At 44.5% G+C, this 23103-nt stretch overlaps 1 long non-coding RNA gene across 1 annotated transcript; it reads left to right on the forward strand.

Moving 5' to 3' along the window:
• The first annotated feature begins 832 nt into the window (after nucleotides 1-832).
• On the forward strand, nucleotides 833-18781 carry LOC140213032 (uncharacterized). The gene is made up of 3 exons (XR_011889972.1): nucleotides 833-2632; nucleotides 7134-7262; nucleotides 17662-18781. It is a non-coding gene; the product is annotated as an uncharacterized lncRNA (long non-coding RNA).
• The last annotated feature ends 4322 nt before the right edge of the window (nucleotides 18782-23103 follow it).

A 23103-nucleotide genomic window follows, 5' to 3' on the forward strand; every position in this document is an offset into this window, starting at 1 on the left:
GTGGAAACAACTGAGGAACGCAGATGACAGGTAATTAGGGAAAGTGACGGTTCTGTGCGTGAAAATGCATACCTCGAAGCTGTCCTTCTTTGAGCAGACGTAGTTTTGAACTGTGTAAGATGTTAAAATTTCATTTGTTCAAGATTTGACCTCGGTGCGAAAATGGACGAAACTTTCGTCAGTTTCTTCTGTTTACCTGTTCTTTTTTATTAGCGCAGCAGTGCGGAAATGAAAGAGTGTCCGCCTCGTATGCGGGGGAAGTACTGTGTTCGAATCCTGATGCCGCCTGAAGTCCACCGTTTTAATATAGGTGGCCGTGTTGTAGCGTAATCAAGCGCGCACTAGTGGAGGCAGGGGAGAGCGCGTCTCCTCCGCTAGCTGTACCGTGGCTTCGCATTTCTGTCCGTGTGGCTGAGCCCGTAAACCAGCCGCGTGTTAATTTGGAGACAACCTCCGGAGGGTGCAAAGTTGGGGCGAGCTGTGATGGCCGGTACGCCGTCTTCGCGCGTGCCTAGGGCTGGATGTCACGTGATCTCAAGTTCTGGATATCCGTTGAAGCCAGAGGGAACAGAAATGTTAGCGCACCTGTGACCTCTTCAAAACGCCAGCCTTGTTACAGCGAGTGTTCAAGGTCATGGAGTGAGATCTGTCCATCATTGCCTTTGGGGGCGTGACACCTCGCTTGTTAATTTGTATGCCAATGCTTTCCTACGTCTATACCGCCAATTGAACTAGGAAATTCGTGTAGGGGTTTAAAATTTAGCTATCCCCATCAATATTTCGTCCTTGGGGTGAAAGTGCGAGATTTTTGGTGAGTAGAACCATTGAATAAATTTCAAGGTTCTCTTCAGCGAACCCTTCGCAATAGATTACGGCTCATAGCAGCGCTTGAACCAGAAGGTAAACGATAAAACATAACAAGGTTATGGTCGCACGCTTTTCAAGGTGACTCATTGAACAATTGCGTTTACTTCAAAGACTTGTTACAGTACCTATCTGGTTTTTTTTTTGTTCAAATATCCGGGTTAGGTTTATCTAGCAAAATTGATTTTTGTTGAAGAGACTTTCTCGTCAGAAGATCAACTTTCATTTTAAAAATTCAGATACGAGCCGCGTTTTCGCAAATTCGATCTTATAATCACTTGCATCCTGCAATTATCCTCGAAAAAAATTGTTTATTTGCAATAAAAAGAGGGCGCTTCATTGCAAACTCAGGGCACAAAAAGCTTTTTCCACGCAATGCCATATCTTAGTTTGAAATTTGTGGGCTCGTTACGAAAAACTCAAGCAGCTTTTCTCATTAACGTTTGATTTTGATATCAAGCTTTGCCGCATGATGACATGACAACATGAGCACCTGAATGTGTAATGCAGTGGAGATGAAAAAAGCAGTGGTGAGTATAAACCATCTGGTGAGGAAAGAACGTATTTGACGTAAAACGCACATTCGCTGACTCAAAAATAAAATATATTAGGAGCAATAAATCGATATGGTGTTTTATTTTTACTTCACGAGCAACAAAGTTTTCTTTATTTGCTGAAGTCATACCGGTAAAGATGTGACCACGACGAGTGCTTAGGATGGTTTTGGCTGCTTGGAAACACTATCCGGACAGCATAATTGTCTAAGTAAGAGATCGTGAAAACCATCATTACAACTGCCACTACAATACTACAATACAACTGACACTTACTGGCTTTCTGTCACCTTAAGCGCTCCGTTTACGATTTAGAAGCGCACAACCGATATGTTGCGTTATGGTGGCTACCGACTTCGTGGGATTAGAGCTACAAGCATCAACTGAAAACGAGAGAGAAGAAAAAACATTTTTCTAGATAAACATTTGTGAGGGCTTTACATCAAGCTTAACTACTTCTACTGTGTTTCAGAATACAGCGACGCGCATACTTCGCTTAAGGTGTTCGAAGAGGGATGTCGCGCTTACCGCGGCACTGTTCTTGCTCAAATTTTGCAGAAAGATCGCATTGCGGAGTCTCCGTCGTTTCGTGAAACACTTGGCAAAGTTATTTGCTTGTTTTTTAGAAAGAATTGCGCACTTGCCTTTCGCTTACGGGGAAGTTCACTGCTGCCGCGACGACGCAAGCGTAACTTGGGTCGTCTGCTGCTGCCAGCTGCAGACAACAGACGATCAGGGAAGGTTTCCGCGTCTTGGCCGTTTCGTTGGAGCTGAAAGGGTTAGAAGAAAGTAAACTTCTGTTCTGAAATACAAGCCAACCTTCCATGATACGCTGCTTTCTGCGGCTACCGGAAGGCGGCGACACATGTTTATGCTTGCGCCATTGCGGCAGCAGTTTTTAACCCAACCCGAAGGCAACCTTGCACTCTTTCTTTAAAAGCCAGGTACGTAACTCTGCCAAGTGTTGCACTGAACAACGTAGACTCATAAATACACATCTTCCTGCTAAATTTGAACAAGAAAAGTGCAGCGGTAAGCACATCAAAAGCTTCTTTTTTTTTTTTTTTGCCTGCTATAAGCGAAATATGCACATACCTATGCAGGGTCCGTGGACGATCTTCTGGTTTTGCAAGGCGTTGATCTCTAAATCTGCTTTCACGGCAAAGAGGCTGAGTCTAACTAGCGACGTGGGAGCCTTTCATTTCTCTAGTAGTGTATGTATAACTTTTCCTATCGTAGTGGCTACAGAGCTCTCCGTGTTCAAATCTTAACTAAGCATTCGTGATTATCCTACGTTTTCTCGGTATTTTAAGATCCGGAGGACTGGGTAATTGATTCTCACTTGATCTCCGACAGGCCGAAATGTTTTTGTTTTTTTTTTTCTCTCTGCGTGTGTGTGGTGGGCGTCGGTACAAAATTAAGGCGCGGGGACGGGTGCTGTGGCAACAAATAAAGTTAAATTCTGCTTCAACTTTGTGGCTGGAATACTGGAATAATACTGGAATTCCGTAAACACCGAGTATCAGACAATGATGAAAAAAGAACAAGCCCACCATCCCTCCATATTGAAAAGGCGCCCCAGCCTATGACACGGAGAATGGTGTTTCGTTTTGTTTTCAGAGTTCTAAACCTAAGCCACAAGAGCATGCGACTCCACGGATATTCACTGAAATTGGGCAGAGTGAAAGACGGTGTTCAGCTACCTTTTGCCTCTGCGTGAGATAAACTACACCGTAATGATATTAGTGCACGCGTGCAACCAACAATGTTAGCTTAGCGTAGGTGTGTTGCAACGAGAAACTACTGGCTGTTCATGCTAACACACACCAATTAAAAAAAAAAGAACATATTTGCCGATGTTCCAAGCCCTTTGCGGGCTCTGCTATTGCTGTGCTCTTCGATAGTTACAAAGTTTTCACTCGCGTCTTAGGTAATTCAGTGAACTTCCTTGTGTCCGAAAAAAACATGATATACATAATGTATGCTCGAGCGACCTAACGAGGTCGCATATTTGGGAAAGCTCCGACGGGACCGTGCCCCTAGACGACCTATGCTCCACTGCTTCGCATATTTCCGAACCCGGTTCGAGACGCTATCGATTCTCGTTCCCGAAGTTCTCTGCATAATGCGTGTGGGAAGTGGTTGCAGGAGGGCATTGGGCATGAGATGTGGAGGATGATGGGCTTTTCAATAAAACGCCGACCGTCTCCAAAGTATGCATTGGGAATTCGTTCGCACAGTTGAATACTTTCGAAACTAGGTCATACGGGAGTCGCATTCTATCAGTGCCTTGGGAGAGCGCTGTTTTAGGTTAATGACGTTGCTTAGTAATTACAGCACCATCGCGTGGTGCCTCGAAAGTGCCACTTAATTATCGTTTTTGAGAGGACGCGTTAACAAATCTTTGCATAGGCCTGGGTCGTGAGTGAGGAAGCGGGTGTCATAGCAAGCTGCTTGATTCAGTAACACTGTAAATTGATAGCTTCAGTTTTATACGAAATGCTTAATTACGGGAATGCCAGTGAAACATTGCAAACAGGGGCGCTGCCGATAGGCAATCTGAAATGAGGGCAGGACGCACGAGATGTTTTCCTGTGACGCCTAATGTACTCGATCAGCTTTATCCTTTTTTTTACGTAGTGGGTCCAATATTCGATGCAGGTCCCTCAAACAAAAACAAACAAACAAAACACGCCGTGGTCCAGAGGATTGGACGCCCGTCTCGGCTGTGGGTGGTACGCTGTTCGATCATCGCAGCGGGACACGCGATGGTTTATAAGAAGGGTGCAGGCACCCCACCCCGGCCAGGCATCCGGCTTTCCAGAGGTGCGTTCCATGGGAGAAGTTTGTCAAGACCACTATGCTTCCTGTGAAAAACCAAGATTAGGAAAAAGGCCATGAGTCTTTTTAAAAGGAGCGTGGTGGTCCCACGCCGCCAACTTGCCAATGGGTGATTGCCACTACAAGCATCTGGAAATCTCATAGTTGTCGAGCAACTGGCCAGTAGCGCGCCTGTACCTATTTTACCGGTAGGGTACTCAACCGGAGCACTTGTCTGCCTCCGACAGAAGTAGCGAAGGCTCTATTATTCCCCCGAAGCTGTGGTGTGGACAAGGCGGCGCCCAGTTGACCCTCTCGAATCTCTATCGGGCCTTCTTTCGGGATGAGCCGAGATAAGCTGAACAGTCAGATTTAAATGTAGTGGATTTCCTGTTTCTCAGTGTGTTGATCAAATGCGACAGAGACCGCGCGCTATACCAACACCCTACAAAAGCGCCGGGCACCAATAATGCACCTGTTCATTACGTGTAACCATTTTAAGTTTATAGTGTTCCTTAGATGCCTGCTTCGCAGGGCGATCCTATTGTCAACGAATCGCCTAGGTATGGTTTTCGAACGCGCTGTTCAAAAAATTTTGCAAGCGCAGCAACATTTTCCTATGACGAGCGTGATACTACGTGTACTTGATGCTACCTTATAAACGTTAGAAACGTGAAAAGTAGCATCACGCGAGAGAAACTTGAACTAGTCAAAATTGCCAGGACTAGATCGCGCCGGAATTTCGGCCTCTTCTCGAGCAAAACGGAATGCCTTTTGCAGGGCTTACAATAACCACCTTTTACCAGCTCAAAATAACGTGTTCCCAGACCCCATGCAGCTGTGGGTGTAGAGGATAATGCACCTATCAACAAATATGGAAAGCCTTCGTTGCTACCATATGTCTGCAGTAAGTTGTTGGCCGAGACAATGACAGCGGGGACGGTGCACAGTAAAAAAAGTTTACACCCTCGAGGGCGCACGCGGATGTAAGCGTATAAACCTTTGTACATTCTGACTCACAGCTGTGACATACCCCGACACCTGTAAGGGTGTAAGCGCGTGAGTTATAGACCGATTTACACTGTTATGCACCGTTGATGGTGTAAATTATTTAAGAGCAATATGCACGGATCATTACGGATTAGATGTCGTGTTTCTGGGTTCAAACCCCTGGCTGGGCCTCTTGCCGCTACGTTGTCGGGCAAGGGATCACGGCTGTAAAAAAAAAACACGATGAATTGCACAGGCGATAAACTCCAGAAAGCAGCAGATAAAGCATCCTTAATAGCTGCAGCCATTAAGGTGAGGCTTCAGGTCAGGAGCTCCTAATCTTAATATACCTATTTGAAACGCAGATATGCCCTCCTTAAAAGAAAGTTATATACACTCAGCCGATGTTAACGGGATTTTTTTGCATTTATCGCGAAAGCCCGATTTCGCCTAATGTAGGAAGTATAGTTTTGATCTAAGACCTGAGAATTATTACGAAAATCGCCAGCATTTGCTGAGAATAAAGAAAAAAAGAAAACATTTCATAAAACGACAAGCCTCCAGCAACAACAGACTCTGGAATATTGAAATACGTAAACTACATTAGTATGAGCGTCTGAAACAGACCAATTGGGTGCACGGGTTTACATAGCACGCAGAAATAATAGAATGTTCAGGAAGGCTATGTGAGAAGTTAGTGATATGCTTTAGAGGTATGCACAACATACCAATCTTGGGGGCATTAAATGCCTCAATAAGTGTAGTTTGAAGAACTGTGACATTTTTATTCATTTCTGAGAACCAGAGCTGTAAGTTTGATGTTCCAGTTCCTTCTAGAGTTACGTTATAAATTTCAAATAGTTTTATGAAAGAAATGATAGTTTAAATCAAACATCTACTCTATATATTTGGTTCCTATTTATGTATGTTATCAAATGCGACCAACCTAATCAGGTTGGCTGCAGCCGACACCGAGCCAAACTATGTCTCATTTCCTGTGTGCTTGATAAGAGCTAGATAGATGACGCTTCCTTTCAAATGCATCATTCTTTAAATTCATGCTTCCGTGGTCACGTGAACAGGTTGTACCTGCAAATTTCGGAATGACAATGGAGACCGCTATCCGCAGGTAAGTCATATATTGCAAAGGTGCCGATACTTGAAAACACTAATACAAAACTGCTTCCGAAATGAAAGCCTTAGCACCTTTGTTGCGGTCCCAATATATTAAGTCGCCGACCATGCTATTTTTTCTGCCGAGGCTGCCGACGGAGGACTCGTAACAAAGAATAACAAACTGCTCCCATGACTGACATGGTCGAGTGCACCCTTTGATCTCACAGAGAAGACAAAGCGTTTCCTTTGCTCGAGGCAAAAAAAAACAAAGCAGCATCTCACTACTGCGTTTCTATGTGGTCAGCGTTCCTTCCGCACATATGAAGCCTTTGTTGCCCGTTTCTGAACACTGAAGCAATACTGATGTGGAGTGCCGGCTGTTCGATGATGCCGGTGGTGTTTACGTTGCAAAGACGAAACCGCAACGTTGATTCTACTTGCGTGTTGAGCCGCTGACCGGCTCAAAAACAACCTGGTATTGCCAGTCACCGCAACTAGCTCGAACACATGAGCCTTAGAAGTTGTTTCTCTTTTTTGGGAAAATAAACGTACCCCCCGTGACTTGGAAAGACAATGCCTTAGAACAGAAGGGGTGCCACATCTGACTGATCAAAGCACATTTTTTTGCTGCGACGGTGGTTGAAAGACAATGTGTCTGCCATGATATGGCCAAGTTATATAAGTAACGTGTTATTGCAGACGCTATGTAAAGAGAAATGTTCACGCATCGACTCAGAGAAAAGCTTTAAATAGCGCACAATACAATGGCATCTGCTTCAATGGTTGCAGGACTGTAGCCACGGCGGAATGACAATGACGAGCCTGACAGTGACGCCAGTGTGTGTACAACAACGGCACGGCGACGATGACAAAGTGGCTCGTTGGATACAACCTTATAAATACTGCAGGTAATCATCGGTGAGAACACAGTTTTCTTGCGTATTTCTTTCGCCAGCAACATGATCTCTGACAGGCGTTGTAGGTTGAAGTTCGCGGCGAGGTAGAGAAAGCTGAGCATAGTTTCGTTTTACTCCTTTTTTTTTTACGTTGTGTTTCCGTGAATAATGCCTGGTTATTACATAAACTAGAGACTTACAGGTACCGACCAAGCTTAAGTGGCAAAAAGAAGCTTCGTTTAAAAAAAATTCGATGAGCAATGCGCATCCAACAAATTCCAGGAGTGCGGGTTCTGCAAATAGCCACACTTACAAGGTTGGCACGTTCTTCGTAACATATACTGTATCCTCTTTGCACGAGTGCCTAATACAGAAATGTTCAACTTTTTTACCAGCGCATTGTCAGCGACGAGTTGCTCCGTCGTTCGCTTGACGACAAACTCAGCGCATTACGAAAGTCTTCAGAGCGGCGCGCGATAAAGCAGCGACGCGTGAAATTGCTACCTTATTGGATCAAGAGTCCCATCTATTTTCTTTTTGGAGAAAAAGAAATATGCAAAATAGACCTGAAGTGTTTTTCAAAGGCATAAGACATTTAATAGGTCCCAGGAATTGGTGTCTTGTTCGTTTGTTTATATGTTCCTCAAACGAAACAAGGTGCTGATTTCGCGCGTAGGAAATGCAAAAGCGGTGACAAAAGCCTTTGCAGAAAAAAGCGACCTTGCAGCCGGTAATATACATACACGTTCTTCCGAAGATTGGCCACGAAATTTCCGAGAGCGAACTTTTAACGATATGCAAACGAGGGTAACATTATCTTATTTGTGCTAAATCAGCGGCAAATGTTCCATTCCCTTGAGCCAGAAGCCTAGATTTTGAGCTTTGAAAGGAGTAAGAGTTTCAGACTCTTATACGGTGTGCGTGTGTGTATTTTAATAGGATTAGGTGGTCTTTTGATTGGTACTAGAATAAGGGAGAATACATTGGCTAGAATGCTTGGCAATCGTTAGCATTATGTAGACCTAATGTATGCAATTTATTTATTTATTTATTTATTTATTTATTTATTTATTTATTTATTTATTTATTTATTTATTTATTTATTTATTTATTTCCGCACCTTCAAGACCAATATGGAGTTACAGAACGGAGCAGGTGTAGCTCATACAAACATATTAACACGAACGGCAGAAAAACGTTGGAGCAGTAAACTAATAACACATAAAATTTCAAAAAAAAACAAGATCAAGGACCACAGAAATAGTATCAGCGAAGTAAAACATCTGGTAAACAGCAAAAATGCGATATGACGACCAGTAGAAGAAATAAAAATCATTGAATACAATTTTCTAGTGCAGTTTTAAACAAAGGTGGATCGGAAATACCTGACAGTCGAAGGATGTAAGGTGTTCTATTCCTTAGTGATCAGTGGAATGAAGGAAAGAAAGAACTGATTTGTTCTCGAAAAAGGAACGTCAACTTCAGGGCGATCATTTGTACGCCACAATAAGTAAGATGGTTCTGAGAAAAGGTTACGTACTTCTTAGATGTTCATTATGATGGTAAATTTCATGCAAAAGGAAATCGAACTACCTTTCGCCTAATTGATAGCAATGGGAGACCTAGCAATACCTATGACACACTGTATGTACGATTGCAGCTACTTAGAATGGAACGGCCGCTACAATGTTCAACTGATTCTCACCTGTCAATAGGGCATTCATGGCTTGGAGCCCGCACACTGGACGCATATTCAACTTTAGACCGGGTAAATGTTTTATATAGCAACAGCTCTAGTGACCATGGTACCGTAGAGAAATTCCGTTTTGTGTAACCTAGAGATTTATTAGTAATGTTTCTGATAAAAATATTATGAGTATCCCAAGAAAGGCAGATATGCATGCCTAAACAGTTGTATTATGTAGCCTGTTCTAATGCTTTTCTATCCGTATTGCAAGACATGATATTATGAGAAACCTTGTTGCGAGACACCCTCAGAAGTTTACATTTGTTCATATTTAACTGCATTTGCCATTCCTCACACCAGTGGGATACATTATCAAGATCAGATTGTAAAAGTGCGCTATCGGAACTGAAAGAAACCGCCCTGTAAGTCACACAGTCGTCAGCACACATGATAGATGAAATAATGGCTGATAGCAAATCACTGATGTAAATTAGGAAAAACAAAGAACCGAGAGCAGAACCTTGCGGAACTTCGAAAATAATGGAACTTAGTATTGAACCGGCATCGCTTACACTGGCAAATTGCAATCAATTACTAAGAAAATTTTTGATGCAAGCGAGAATGTTTGGGTCCAGGTTGAGTCTGCGAAGCTTGAAACATAGGAGCTGATGGGCAAATACCGAAAGATGCAGTCACTGTTGAGTCCTCCATCTAATGCAGCAAAAAAATCCATCATTTGTATACGAAATGAGCTGAATCTCACAAGAGAATTGCTTTAGGAATCCGTGCTGAAAAGGTGTAAAGAATGACATGTTTTCCACAAATTTCGTGAATTCAGACCACATAATATGCTTAGGCATTTTGCATGACATACAAGTCGAGGCTCTCGGCCTATAATGAATTGGGAAACTGACATCACCGGACTTAAGCACTGCCACAACCTTACTCACCTACCAGGCCGTAGGCAAGGGAAGCGATAACAGAGACTGAAAACACACTATATAAAACTATAGATGAATACACTTCTGCGTTTTCTTTAATTTAGAAATAATACAATTAGCCCCTTGATGAAGACGAAACATTGTGTGGCCCGCCGGGGTTGCTTAGTGGCTATGGTGTTGGGCTGCTAAGCACGAGGTCCCGGGATCGAATCCCGGCCATGGTGGCCGCATTCCGATGGGGGCGAGATGCGAAAACATGTCCCGTGTACATAGATTTAGGTGCACGTTAAAAAACCCCAGGTGGTCTAAATTCCCGGAGTCCCCCAATACGGCGTGCCTCATAATCAGAAAGTAGTTTTGGCATGTAAAATCCCACAATTTATCTTTTTTAAACATTGTATGTTCGGATTAACGTAAGCAAACTAACAGAATCAATCACAGCAAGGTCCATATATACGCGCATACTTTGAGCCAATAAACTGGGGACAAGCACACGAAGCAGGCTGCGGAAGCGACCTGGCCAACACTTCATTCAAAACGTTGCAGCATGAAGCACGATAAATTCGCGAACAACTAATAGTTCTTTTTGCGATGCCGATAACATTCCATAATTTCTTCGGATTTTGAAGCAGCAACGATGGGAGTGTCGTATGGTCAAAAGCGCTTGAAGTCTTTAGTTGTATTCTTGTGTAGTTGAATGGCGTGCACATAAGATGACCAGTTTTATGGAACGCCATCTTCTTTTTTTTTAATGAGCGCAGCTCTTAGGCACCCGTTCCTGGCTTGCATGTGCACGTGCGTGTAGACCACCGCTCAGTCAATGGCACTCACACAGGCCAGTCCTTTTCAGAAAGCACAAAAGTGCCTTCAGTCCCCTCTGGCCCACTGAACGGTGGAAACGGTGCGCCGGTAGTGCTGTACGCTCAGTTGAGAATAACCTAACCACACCGCTACAGTGAACATTGATTGTGTTTGTCTATCGAATAGAGCACCACAGCACAGGCGGCGTCCTATGTTTGTGAGCCCGCTTACAGTGATTACATAACTTGTGAATATGAAAATTTCATACCAGCATTATTTCATTTTTTTTTTTTTTTGCGCCATGAAACAGGGTGCGGCTCTTACGAGATTATGGACATGGAACTAGCCAAACATTTAGTAGAGAAATATGATGAAGAGCCATTCTAGTCTTTACTTGTTTCGGCAATGTTGAAAGCCTTCCTTACAGTGATTTAAAAGATAAAGCTGTGTTTCCCTCATACACAGACAGGCCGGCAGACGTAAGTCGCTCGTGATCAAGCCATCATGGAACGGGAGCCGCGTCAATTTGCAGATTTCATAAGGTGGCTTGGCTAGAGCAATAACGTCAACAAACAAGGGGGCCTACTGTCGTCATATTGCAGATAGTGTAGAACTATAAGGCCATTGGAATAGCCTCCTGTTTGTGGTGACTACAGTTCTACGGTACGTCGGAGTGACTACCTTTGTTGATACCCACGGTCGCCATGTCGCTGTCGTTGTTGTCGAGCCGCCATCGTTTTCGTCGTTGCAGTCTTCATGACGCCATCCTGGTTCCGTCTTCGTCATCGTCGCTATACAGTTGTCATCGTCCTCTTAAATGCAGCGTCATCGTAGTTATTGTTCTGTCATCGTAGCTGCTTCGTAAATCATAAACTTTTTAACGTCTATGTATTCTTTTTTACGCACTATGTGCAAACCAAATCATTGCGAACGATCAAGCTTACGCGACGAACCCGCTTTCCTGGCCCTTCACTGCGGTCTGCAGTGAAAGGCTTGTTTACCGATATTCCAGCGCTTTCAAAAAAAGAAAATCCCGTACGATTAAAATTGGTCTGCAGACCCTTGCTATGGCATCGCCACACTTCTATGCGTTGCTTTCGTGAAGCCCTATCAATAGCCATACAGGATCAAAAGGGCGGGGCTTCTACCTCATTCATTTCTTAGAAAGGGTCCACGTCGAAAACAAGCCTCACGGACGAACTCGAGAGCTTTGAAACTGACGACGCGGGAGTCTTTCGGCACCGGGATAAACTAATCTATGGCTTCTTCCTTTGATCGGAAACGGAAGCGTCATCGTGTTGTTGTCCTTGCTCAGCCTTATGTACTTTCCGCGTACTGCGGGTATTCTTTATTTTTACAGCTTTAGGACGCTGGAGAACCTATTCTTACATATCGAGGAACACGTGGAGTTTCTGCCCGAAGTTTGTCTTCCAAAGACGGAAGCCATGTTTTCTTGACTTTGACCTCGTGCTTACGAAGAAAAACATTCCTCCTGGGACTTAAAGAAAGCCATAGGGTAAAAAAGGAACAGCCTTATATTCTTTGATAATAAAGAACAGTATCCCGCCACCAAAAGTGAGAGGAAAAGATATCTGATTGGACTGAAGCTACGGCCACTGCAAAAAAGACGGACAAACCGGTGTGTTTCCGCCAAAGAGTTTCTCACCTACAGGTAAAGCTGTCGCCGCTGCACTGTTGTATCCATGGGGAATATGGCGACTTCGGATTGGCATCGTTCTCGGACAGCCAGGGCACGTTGAAGACCAGCCTAGCTAGCACCGTTCCGTCTGTCACACTGACGTATTTCCTACTAAAACAGCCCGTAAATAGCTCTTTTAGCGTTACTATTACACAAAAAACATGTTTTCTTTATTTATGAGAACTTGTTATTGCACGCACAATTATATGAAACGTACAAAGTATCAGCAGGCCGCTAAAGTTGGAGGACAGACGACAAGATTCTGTCCCATTTTGGAGCAGTTTGTCTTCTGTTCTTGCTTTTCTTCGCTTGATTATGCATTGCAGGTCAGTCAACTTCATTGAACGATCTAATATTGGTGAATGAAAACCTTTTATGAAGGCTTTGTTTCAAAAACACATTATCCTTCTAGCCATATTCACGTTTTATACGAAGCCTCGTGGAACACCAGCCAACACAAGCCTCGCACACCCATGTACCATCATTCGCATGACAGCCCAGCGCTCCTTAGAAAACTCCCATTGATGGTGGCGCTAGATTTCTCTCTAGATAATATAACAAGAAACTCTATGTTTCTCACCCATGACCGATACGTTTCTCGGCTAAGCCTCACAGAACGATGACTAGGTGGGACAGTTCGTAACGCATATTAATGAAAACTTAGAGCGCTAAAAACCCGAAAGACGTAAAGAAGGAAATGAGTGTGAGAGCGAGTGTGGTGTGTGTTTCTTTCTCTACGTCTGTCGTGTTTTTAGCGCTCTAAGTTTTTAATAGTAACCTTCACAGTTCTTGAAATAAACACCATCATCACCACTATGATCAGTCTAATCATTCAAAGGGATATTGTTTGTTGTACTCTTCAAGTTTTCTCGAGCACTGGGGAGGCAGACAGCGTTCATAGATTGGTTCTTTATGTCACATGTTTTACAAATCTAACCTTTTCTTTATCACCTCTTCTTCTATAGCTTGCTCGAAGCTCCACGAAAATTCAGTAAACGTTCGTTAATAATTCATTCATTCGTTTATTTAGAATAATACATCTTTCAGTGGATGGCAAGCGGTCGTCCTTTGCCCATCCAGCCTACTTGTCGCTCTCGTGCTTTTTGGCGATCGTGTTCGAACGAGAGCGCAAATGAAAGCTTTGTAACTGGTGCCCATTACCCTATTTTACCTTCTCTAAGAGGCAGATCTCGAACACGTGTAATAGTACTGAACCCAACTTCCCCCAAAATATATATTTTTTTAATTGTTTGATCTAAGGTTTAAACCCTTGCCTGCAGAAAGAAAGATTAAGTGCGTAAGTATTTTAGTGGCCCGTGTTATAAGTACGAGGAGTGAGCACAAAAAGAAAGTCGAGAGGACAGAGTGACCAGGCACCAATGAACGTTGGAATGTTTTACTAATATTTCAACGAGAACGAGAAATTAAACGAGACCCAAGCAACACTGTCCCGTCGCTAATCACAGCGCATTAAGCTGAACTTACCTGTCGTCCTGTTACTCCCCACGTCATCCTGTCACTGTTCACCCACCATTAATGGCCGGTGAACAGCCTATAATACAAGCAACCGCGATTAACGGTACCCGCCATCAATGGTGGATACTGTTCACCCGCGAATAAGACAATCAACCGCCAGGAAAGTACCTGCCATTAATCACATGACAGGGGCAGTTGGAAAAGTATTGGAGAGGTCTTTGCGCGCTGCAGTGGGCGCAGCCAGGCTGATGATGATGATGATGATGATGATGATGATGATGATGATGATTAAAAGTACACGCGATTAATCGCGGGTACTGTTCACCCGCCACTAATAAAGTCAACCGCCATTAACAGTATCCGCCATTAATGACGGGTGACCGTACCCGTCGCGGAAGTGTGATGGCTTTGGGTTGCTATGTTCCAGGTTACGGTTTCGATCTCGACCACGGCGCTAGAAATTTAAAAAAGAAACGTTCCTGCGCTTACAATTAGGTGCACGTTAAATAACTGCAGACGATCAAAATCATCCGAGAGTCACGCACAGATATCGAACTGCAGGATAAGTCATTACCTGTCTTTCCTTTTTTTTTTTTTGATACAGTGACAACAGCATTGTTATATACACGCGAACGGGTATAAAATAACTGCACGAAACAAAAAAGATACGTTTTTTTGAAACTGTGGTCCTTTACATACAGTTCTGGCAATCAAGGGGTACAGATATTGTTAATAGTGTGCAGTATGCTCCGCGCCTATAGACTATAAATGCCATTCGGCTGTGTAGCGTTCTTTCCGCAACACTTCTGACACTCCAAACCTGCCAATGGTAGGTGCTAGAGTTCATTTTTTTCTTTTTTTTCCTTCATTAAGTCACCTAAAGGTGTGCCCTTCCTCAGGGCACAACGCAGGAGCTTTTCTTAAGCAGCTTGTAGTAAGCCTTGCATTGCAGGCAACATAAACCGTATGGATTATTTTGACAAAGAGGGCACCTTCTAGTTTGTTTTTTCTTTCACTCCAGTTTCTTCAACAATGCCGGATTTCGGGGGGAAGAATGAAAGTGTCGTTTGGTTTCCTTGTTTCTACAACGGTTAAACTTGCGCGTTTCGATAAATGATCGCGGCAGGAAATGACCTTCTGCTTGTGCCTTTGTAGGGAGGGCCAACGGTCGCGCGCTCTGCTTGGTATGAATTCGCACCAATTTGACCATCGCTTTCCGTGTCCTCTCGAGCATTTATTCATAGCGCTATATCCACAAGAGCCTACTGAAGTTTATGTGTCAAAAGAATGTAATGATGCCGACTGTCCCGAACTCCTCTAACCTTTACAAATTTGGACCCTATTTGCGATTTTACGAATGGTGTGCAAAGTTTTACCAAAAATAAATTGTGTTCGCGAAGTTTCACTTCCCGGTTGCCGAACCTTCAATTGAAAATTTATGGCTTGAAGGGGTGCTTGCTTCGAGCAAGCTTATACAGTCCAGTTCCTAAAGCGCAATATATTGGCCACAGCAAAGTCTCTAAAAAAAGCACTTTGAGCTACAAACACTGCGTTGCTTTCCAGTGTCTTCTGATCCATGTTTGGTGCTCCCTGTTGGCTGCATCAAAATGTAAAGAATCGTCAATGAAATGCGTATGTATTCCTCAAAAGGTGTCTGTTGAAGGCAAAGATTTTGAAACCGCCCCCCCCCCCCCCCTCCGCCGTCCTTTTTGTTGGTTTTGTAACTGTGGGATTTTAGGGTTCTTAGGTTGGCAGGTATGACGTACATGTTACATACGGAGGCATCTTTCTCAATGCTTGCAACTTATTTCACTACAACTTCTCCCTCGTGCCTGCAATACTTCCCGCCACTGTGCTGCCTTCACGAGAGCTAAGAGTTTACACTTTCGTGTCCCTGCTGCGTTAAATCTGGCATTTTTGGTTGGGGAGCTCAGCCACTCGGCGGAATCGTCGTGTTCCGGTATAAACCTTCTTGAGTTACGGAGAGCTTGGCGTTCTGGCGATGAAGAGCCAATAAGAAAAAAATGTACATACAGGAACACCGGCTTGTAGGGGTTTACCGCAAGCTGTTCATCAGCACGAAATCGGTACGGCGTGCCCCCTGCCACAAAAAAAACCCTCAGTGTGACGCCTTGTCAACGATGCCTGCTTTGACGATGAATTGTGTTTTCTCTTCCCGACAACATGCAAGCTCCATTCGCCTGTTTGCCCGAAACAAAGCACTCCAATGAACGTGCAGGTTGCGTTTCGTGTGCTCGACGCAGAAAATAAAAAAAAGTTGGGAAATATAGCAAGAGGCTGACACACATCAGGGTGCTCAGTCAACACGCCTGAAGCTTGTGCTGATGCATGCGGCCGGCGATGTCTGTAAACCGGTGCCCGCATTCGTTGCCGATGTTCTCGAATTTCAGTCTGTTTACTTACAGCTGAACAAACGTGGCAGCAGAAACGACGAGGATCCCGGTCACGGCGTCCGCATTCCGATGGGGGCTAAATGCGAAAACACCCGCGTACTGAGAGTTATGTGCACTTTAAGCAACCCAAGGCGGTCGAAATTATTATTATTCCGGACTCCCTCACTACGGTGTGTCTCATAATGAGATCGTGGTTTCGGCACGCAAAACATCAATTTATTTCATTTAAGTGACAAGTTGCACTGGAGATTTTGCTTTCGCAATGTAATCTGGAGGGTCAGCTGGTCTCGCTTGACTTGAAGGAAGAAATGAAAAGCAGCCTGTATTATAGGCAGTCTGCTTAATCCACTGCAATAACGCTTTGCTTTTCTCTTCGCCGTAATCACCATAGAACAACTAATCATACAGACTATATTGACTAGCGTCCGTGTTTAACTTCTTCCAGTGGCTGGCCTTTCACTAGTTAACAACTGCTAAATTTATCACTCGGCGAAAAACGCGCCAGCGTGTACCAGAGCCTCCTAGTAAGTTGTCGCCACTTCTGTTGTCTACATTGTCGCCGAACGGTGTGTAAATCAAATTGCACGCACGACGCAAATAGTGTCGCAAATGTTGGAAGGCACGCCGAGCGTGCCTTCCACAAAACTTGTTGCGTCAAAGTGTCGTGTACGGGTTAAAAATGCATTCATATGCTGAACGAAACTGGCTTTTTTGCTGAATAGCCCGAGACTGCCCCGTTTCGAAAGGAATAGAAGATGGCTGCCGCTGATCGCTGAGGAACTGGCTACTCGCACATGCCGGGGAGTATGGGTTTATTTGCGTATAACAATATTTTGCGTGGCAGTATAACGTGAAGGAGACTTTCGGCACCTATACGACATCCCTCTGCCAACTATTCTTTGTTGAGGATCCGTTTTAGCGGTATTTTTAGCGGAATTTTTAACTGTCCGTTGCACGTCGCCGTGATTTTAGACAAGCCGCCGCAAGCTAAGTAAGGGAAAGCAAAGAAATCGCAGGCGCCAGCCCCTTCCTCTTCATCCGGTTATATACTTTCACTGTGCTGGCCCGGCCCCATCGGAACCCTCTCCACTAAAGCGTGCTCCTCGCCTCTTGTCAGCCAATTAGATAGGAAGAACCGCTCAAGGTAGGCGATGGTATTCGTTTTGAAAGCAAACAGAAGGGACCTCCTACAAACGAGGAGAGCGTTTGATTGGGCAGTTCAGGCAACGCTGCGCGTCACCACCCGATGTTCGCGTCGCCGATCACGCAAGTTTGACGTCGAGAGATTGGAGTAAAAATACACCGGAGTAGTTTTACGTTATAGGGCCCCAAGTGAACAAAAAGGTAGAGTGACCTGTCCTCACATGTTCTTGTCTCTCCTCTTTTCTTTCTCTCTCGTCTAGGTTTTTGGTGCTGTCCGTCTATCCAAGCGTCTCCTGCGCTCACGTTCTGGAGTGCAGCATCCACTGACAGCAAAAGCGCCATAGCGACCGAATTACTGCAGTAGCAGGGCAGCTGGTGGCGAGTGTCCGCGACGTGACTCCACTCAGCAGTCGGACGCTTCCCTTGTACGATTTCACCAAGGACCCTACCTGTATACGACGACATAAATCTCCCAGTGCCTTTTCTGTTCACTTTTCTTGAACAAATAGGAAAAGGTGGATTTGATTTTTACGGTCGTTCATCAAACCTCGCTTTTTAAGTGGCGTCCTAGTTCCGTTTGCAATTGGGTTGAGTATTGAAGGCTTTTGAGCGGAGACGCACCTCTGCTGTTTAATCTGGCCTGGAAGGGGGCTTTCTCTTTTTAATTTGGACGAAAACGTGGACGGGTTGACGGAACGCCAGCCAGATTTGTTTTGGGGAAACGAAACGACTTGCTATTGCGCAAGTACGTTGAAAGCTGGATGGCTCGCTTCGTCTCATCCCGCTTGTTGTGGTACAGATTGCCTCAGAAGTTGAGCAACTGAGAACAGCCGATTTTGGTTTTGTATCCACAGCGCCGCCGAAGGTTAAGAAGGCGGCACAATGGTAGCTTAAGACGCCACCAGTGATCTTGGCCACCTGAGCCGTGATCCGATGACGACCTAATGACGAAATGCGAGTGATTAATTTGCTCACCTTGACTATTTCGGTATTTGGCCGAGTTTACTTCGTCTTTGTGAGCTTTTTAGAACAAGTGGGGCACGTCTTCACTCTGACAAATGAATGAATGGAATGATATTATTTGGGGACACATAGAGTATATAATAGCCAACAATCTCGTTTTCAAATAGCGAAGATCTCAAAAGACACGTAGGCGACCCTCGGCTACTGCCAGTAGACTTATAGTGTTTTCGTAGTGTTCTCGGAGTGTAGTTTCATAGTTTTTTCGCTATGGAAAGTAAATAATCTAGCGTTTTTTTTTATCGAGGAACGAGAAATAAACACCTGGACACAAAGAAGAACTGCGTCATTCGTTGTTGGCATCTCTCCACAGGTCACTGCTTTCCGCTGTGCACTTCGGCGAATATCATGGGCATGACGTCTACCAACAAAGTTACGGTATTTCAGAAGTGCGCTATTATTCAGACGCGATTAGTGCACGTGATGCGGCCTAAAGAGCAGGAAAATGGGATTTCTGTGTGTCTTCTTCGTATGCAGTCCTTCATAAAAATGTCGACCGCAATGTTGCAGTCCTGAGGCAGCAGAATGATGTAAATCTACGGTAATGCACATATGCGTTGTATAGTCGTGCACACAAGATGACTCAACACGCTTAGAGAATGACGGGATGTTACGCAAGCGTGCCCTTCGCCTGGATGAATGTTAGAAAGGGAAGTTTTAGATTGGCCTACCAAATTACCTAGTGTCGCTTCGTCGACAAGAGTGCGCCAAAAAGCGAATGTCATTTGGTTTGCACGTGTTCTGCTAGCAGTCGGCAAAGAGATTACCAAAGATAACCGGTTGACAGCAGCGCTATACATCGACGCTGCAAACTCCCACACGCCGCCCCACTTCGGCAAGTTCTCTGAGCGATGAGAGGTAACTTCGCGACAACTTCGAGAGTTGCATAATCATCACGTGTCTATGCAGGATGCATTCGAGGCATGCGTTAGTGGCCCGCTTAAGAACGTCAGTACTGCCAAACGACGATGCGCGTCCTGTATGCATTAACTCAATTATCATTCTTACTGAAACGTTAGCTACGCAGCCCAATATACCGATACATATTTTCGTGTGCTTTCCATGTAATTGTCACCGAATCCATGTGTATAGTTCATACGAGTTCGAAGTAGTAACATAGCGCGAATAAAAACACGGAGACAAGAAAGACGGACTTCGGTAACTCGCAGGCACAACGTGGGGGGGATCAGTCTCTTCGCTACTACAAGTTCATAACGCACTCATAAAACAAAAAAATTGCTTACTCGGCACCTATTCTCCATGGTTTATCGCAAACTTCTGAGGAACGTCTTCAACGTTTACTAGCAAGGGGGCTGCGAGTGTGTCTTGGGGTTCCGCAGGCTACCTCGAGTTGTTTAGTAATTGCTGAAGCTCGTCACCCCCCATTTCCAGTCATACGAACGGTTGAAACATGCCGACATATTTATCGCATCTTAACCCAACACGAGAAGCATCCATTAAACCTCGCGCTCACTGAAAGAAACAAAAGCAAAATTCACGATGTTGTTCGAGAACATAAATCATTACCAAGATTTGAATTATGCAGAGTGGATGTTAGTTACCCTCCCTGGATGTTAACATACCCTAAAATAGAGTTATCGGTTGACGGGATTATATCTGAGAGAGACATGTTCATAGTAGCCGCACAGCAACTGGCACTCTACCAAATTTACTCATTATAACCCCAGTACATCCACGTTTATACAGATGGTTCGTGTCATAAAAATTCCTCGACTTCAGCATTCGTCATTCCACATTTAGCGCTAGAGCAAACATTTAAATTATCCCGGGAGACATCTTCCACCATGGCAGAACTATTTGCATTCCTGTGTGCTTTGCGTTTCATAACTTTAGAAAAACATTCGCAAAAATGGGTTATCTTTAGCGATTCGCAAGCCGCTCTCACATTACTACAGAGCAATAAGAAAAATTCTTTGAACACTTCGATATTGTACGAGACGCTCAAAGAACTTACAAAAGCAAGCGCAATGAACCACGTAATTGCATTTCAGTGGATTCCTGGGCACTGCAATATTCCTGGTAATACTGCAGTGGACGCAGCTGCGAATCGAGCGCACAATAACGCAGAGACAACCAATCTTCCCCTATTGCGTAGTGAAGTCCGTCTGATCCTGAGACAGATTTCTTGTCGTCTCAGCAAAACTACCTGGTTTGACCAGCAAACTAAAAACTTGGAGTTATACTCAATAGACCCATGTATAAACTTATCAATGCCGGGAACTCTAATAAGAGACAACAGAAAATTTGAAACTTTGGCACACCGGCTGCGTCTTGGTACTGCATTTACGAGACACTTATTGTACAGAATAAAACGTGTCTCTAGTCCGCAGTGTTCTTGTGGCCATCCAGACGAAGATGTGCATCATCTTCTTCTCGAGTGCTCGAAATACGATACACAAAGAACGGTACTGCAAGCTAATTTGTTTATATTAGACAGAAGACCATTTACTCTAAAAAAGATACTTGGCCCATGGCCAACTGCGGGCCTTCAAAAAAGAGCGCTTCTTGCTCTGAAAAAGTTTTTAGAGGAGACCAACATTTTGGGAAAATATTAAGTATTGGATGATCCGAATACGCTAAATGAGTTACATAAACGTTGTTCGTGGTGCATAGTTGGTTTATGTGGTGATCGCAACTTTTACGCAATACGTATAATTCTGTCCTGTACTTGGAGTGTATTTACAAGTGTTGTTTTGTGTTTTGGCTGTTCAAAACATCGGACTTCATATATGCGTACGTGAACTGAACTCATGCACAGAACTTTGCGACTCATGTACTGTTGGACTGTATGTTTTTATTGATCCGGTGTTCTACTGAGTGTTATATTTAGTGTCGCTATTCTCCCTTTTTGCGCAAATTTGTTTCGTCAGCCAAGTGACAAGGAGTAGCCGGTGCCAACACATAAAGGCGCCAACCTCTCCTAAAATTCACTTCAATAAAAAAAAAAAGACGGACACGGACGGACAACGACAAGCGCTACGAGTTCCATCTAATTTTCACAAGAATAGCATGTACAACTTCCGGAAGTACCCGACTTCTTACAGAATGTTTCAATGGGGATTAGTAATGCTAAAATTAACCATAGCATGCGCAAGTAAAACGAAGGACATGTAACTAGCCAAAGAAAAAAAACTGGGTTACAGTGTTTAAGAAAAAAGAAGGAACGTACGCGGGTCCCACGTGCTGTGGGAATCAGTTTAGGCGAAGCTATCACGCGTGTTTGCAAAGAATGCGGTTGTTATTTGGAAACAATTCGCTCCTTATCGAACACACTACGAAGTTGGATACACTTCCATAAGGAAGCGTTTCGCTCAACACGAACTTGCATGCGGTGCTCCAATTAACTGGTCCCACGCATGACGACTGGTGAATGACGTCGATGGCATGGCAACGACCAAGAAACGACGTCGGCGTCATGAGGACAACGGGATCACGACACTGCAATGACGACGGCGGATTGACCACGACGACATGCCGAAGACTGCGTGACAACAGCACAATGGCGATGATGGCAAAGCGACGACAGGTTCACCAATAAACCCGAAGAATGTTGCTGGTTTCAATTTCATAGACAATAGTGTCTAAGTTAACACTTGTCATAACGCAGTTTCTTAAATCCAAGATTTGTTTTCCAAGAGAAACAACCTTAGAGCTTTCTCGTAGCAGGCCGCATTACCCATTGATAATCTACGGAACGGAAACTCCTGGGCCTGACTTTCAGACGCGGGTGCCCCGGCAGTTAGGATTATACATCCAACGAGGACTAATGATTTTCCGTTTGAGATTAGGAGAGATATATGAAGTTAGTGCCAGGGCGTGTATTGTTTAGGAAAGGTAACCTTTGATTTGTTACGTCAAGCATCTACACCGTTGGGACATAAATGCAGTAGACGGCAGCGGATGATGAGGGGGAATAAAAACATTTAGAAATTTGCACACGCAGCGTGGGGTCAGCTGACGCCGAACGGTGGTGCCTAGACACTGCTGTTACCCTTCTGTTGATGTAGGGATCATGGAGAGGAAGAATACCACGATGACAGCTGCAGCAACTCCTGTTCGCGTTTCTCTAAACATGCTACTCAGATGCTGTCAGACACGTCAGATGAAACTTGGCCATAAAGAAGACTCTCGTCCATATTTCGTTCTCACGGAGGGTCCGCAAGAAAAGTCACAGATCAAAAGATGCGGCGTGCCAATCTTATGTTCCCAGAGTATGGAGACAAGGAAGGCAATCCCGGGTGTGACAAGTTGCAGCGCTAGGCAGAATCTCCAAGTTTCTCGCGGAAGGCATAAAAGGTCGCTCCTGTCGGCAGACCCTTTCAGTGAAGGGAAGAGAGAGAGGGGGAGAGAGAGAAATAATTAGATCGACCGCAGCAAATGCAAAAGGGCTGAATGTGAGAGACTACCACGCGTGACTAAGAAGAGCGGCGAAGCAGGCGGGCCGGGGAGAACAAAAAGAACGGAAGGAATACTTTGCCCCGAAGTCAATACGACAGCGAGATTACGCCTCTCTACTTTTAGCGAATGGTGCGGCAAATCAAGTCAAGTCTGAAAATGGCGAGACCTTTACCGCATCGCCGCACGACGTCGACTGCACGACGTGACTAAAGGTCGCTTTCGATATTGAATTGGAAAAGTACACGGAGCCGCGAAGAGAGCAT

The sequence above is a fragment of the Dermacentor andersoni genome, chromosome 8 (genome assembly GCF_023375885.2).
Source record: "Dermacentor andersoni chromosome 8, qqDerAnde1_hic_scaffold, whole genome shotgun sequence".
Lineage (NCBI taxonomy): Eukaryota > Metazoa > Arthropoda > Arachnida > Ixodida > Ixodidae > Dermacentor > Dermacentor andersoni.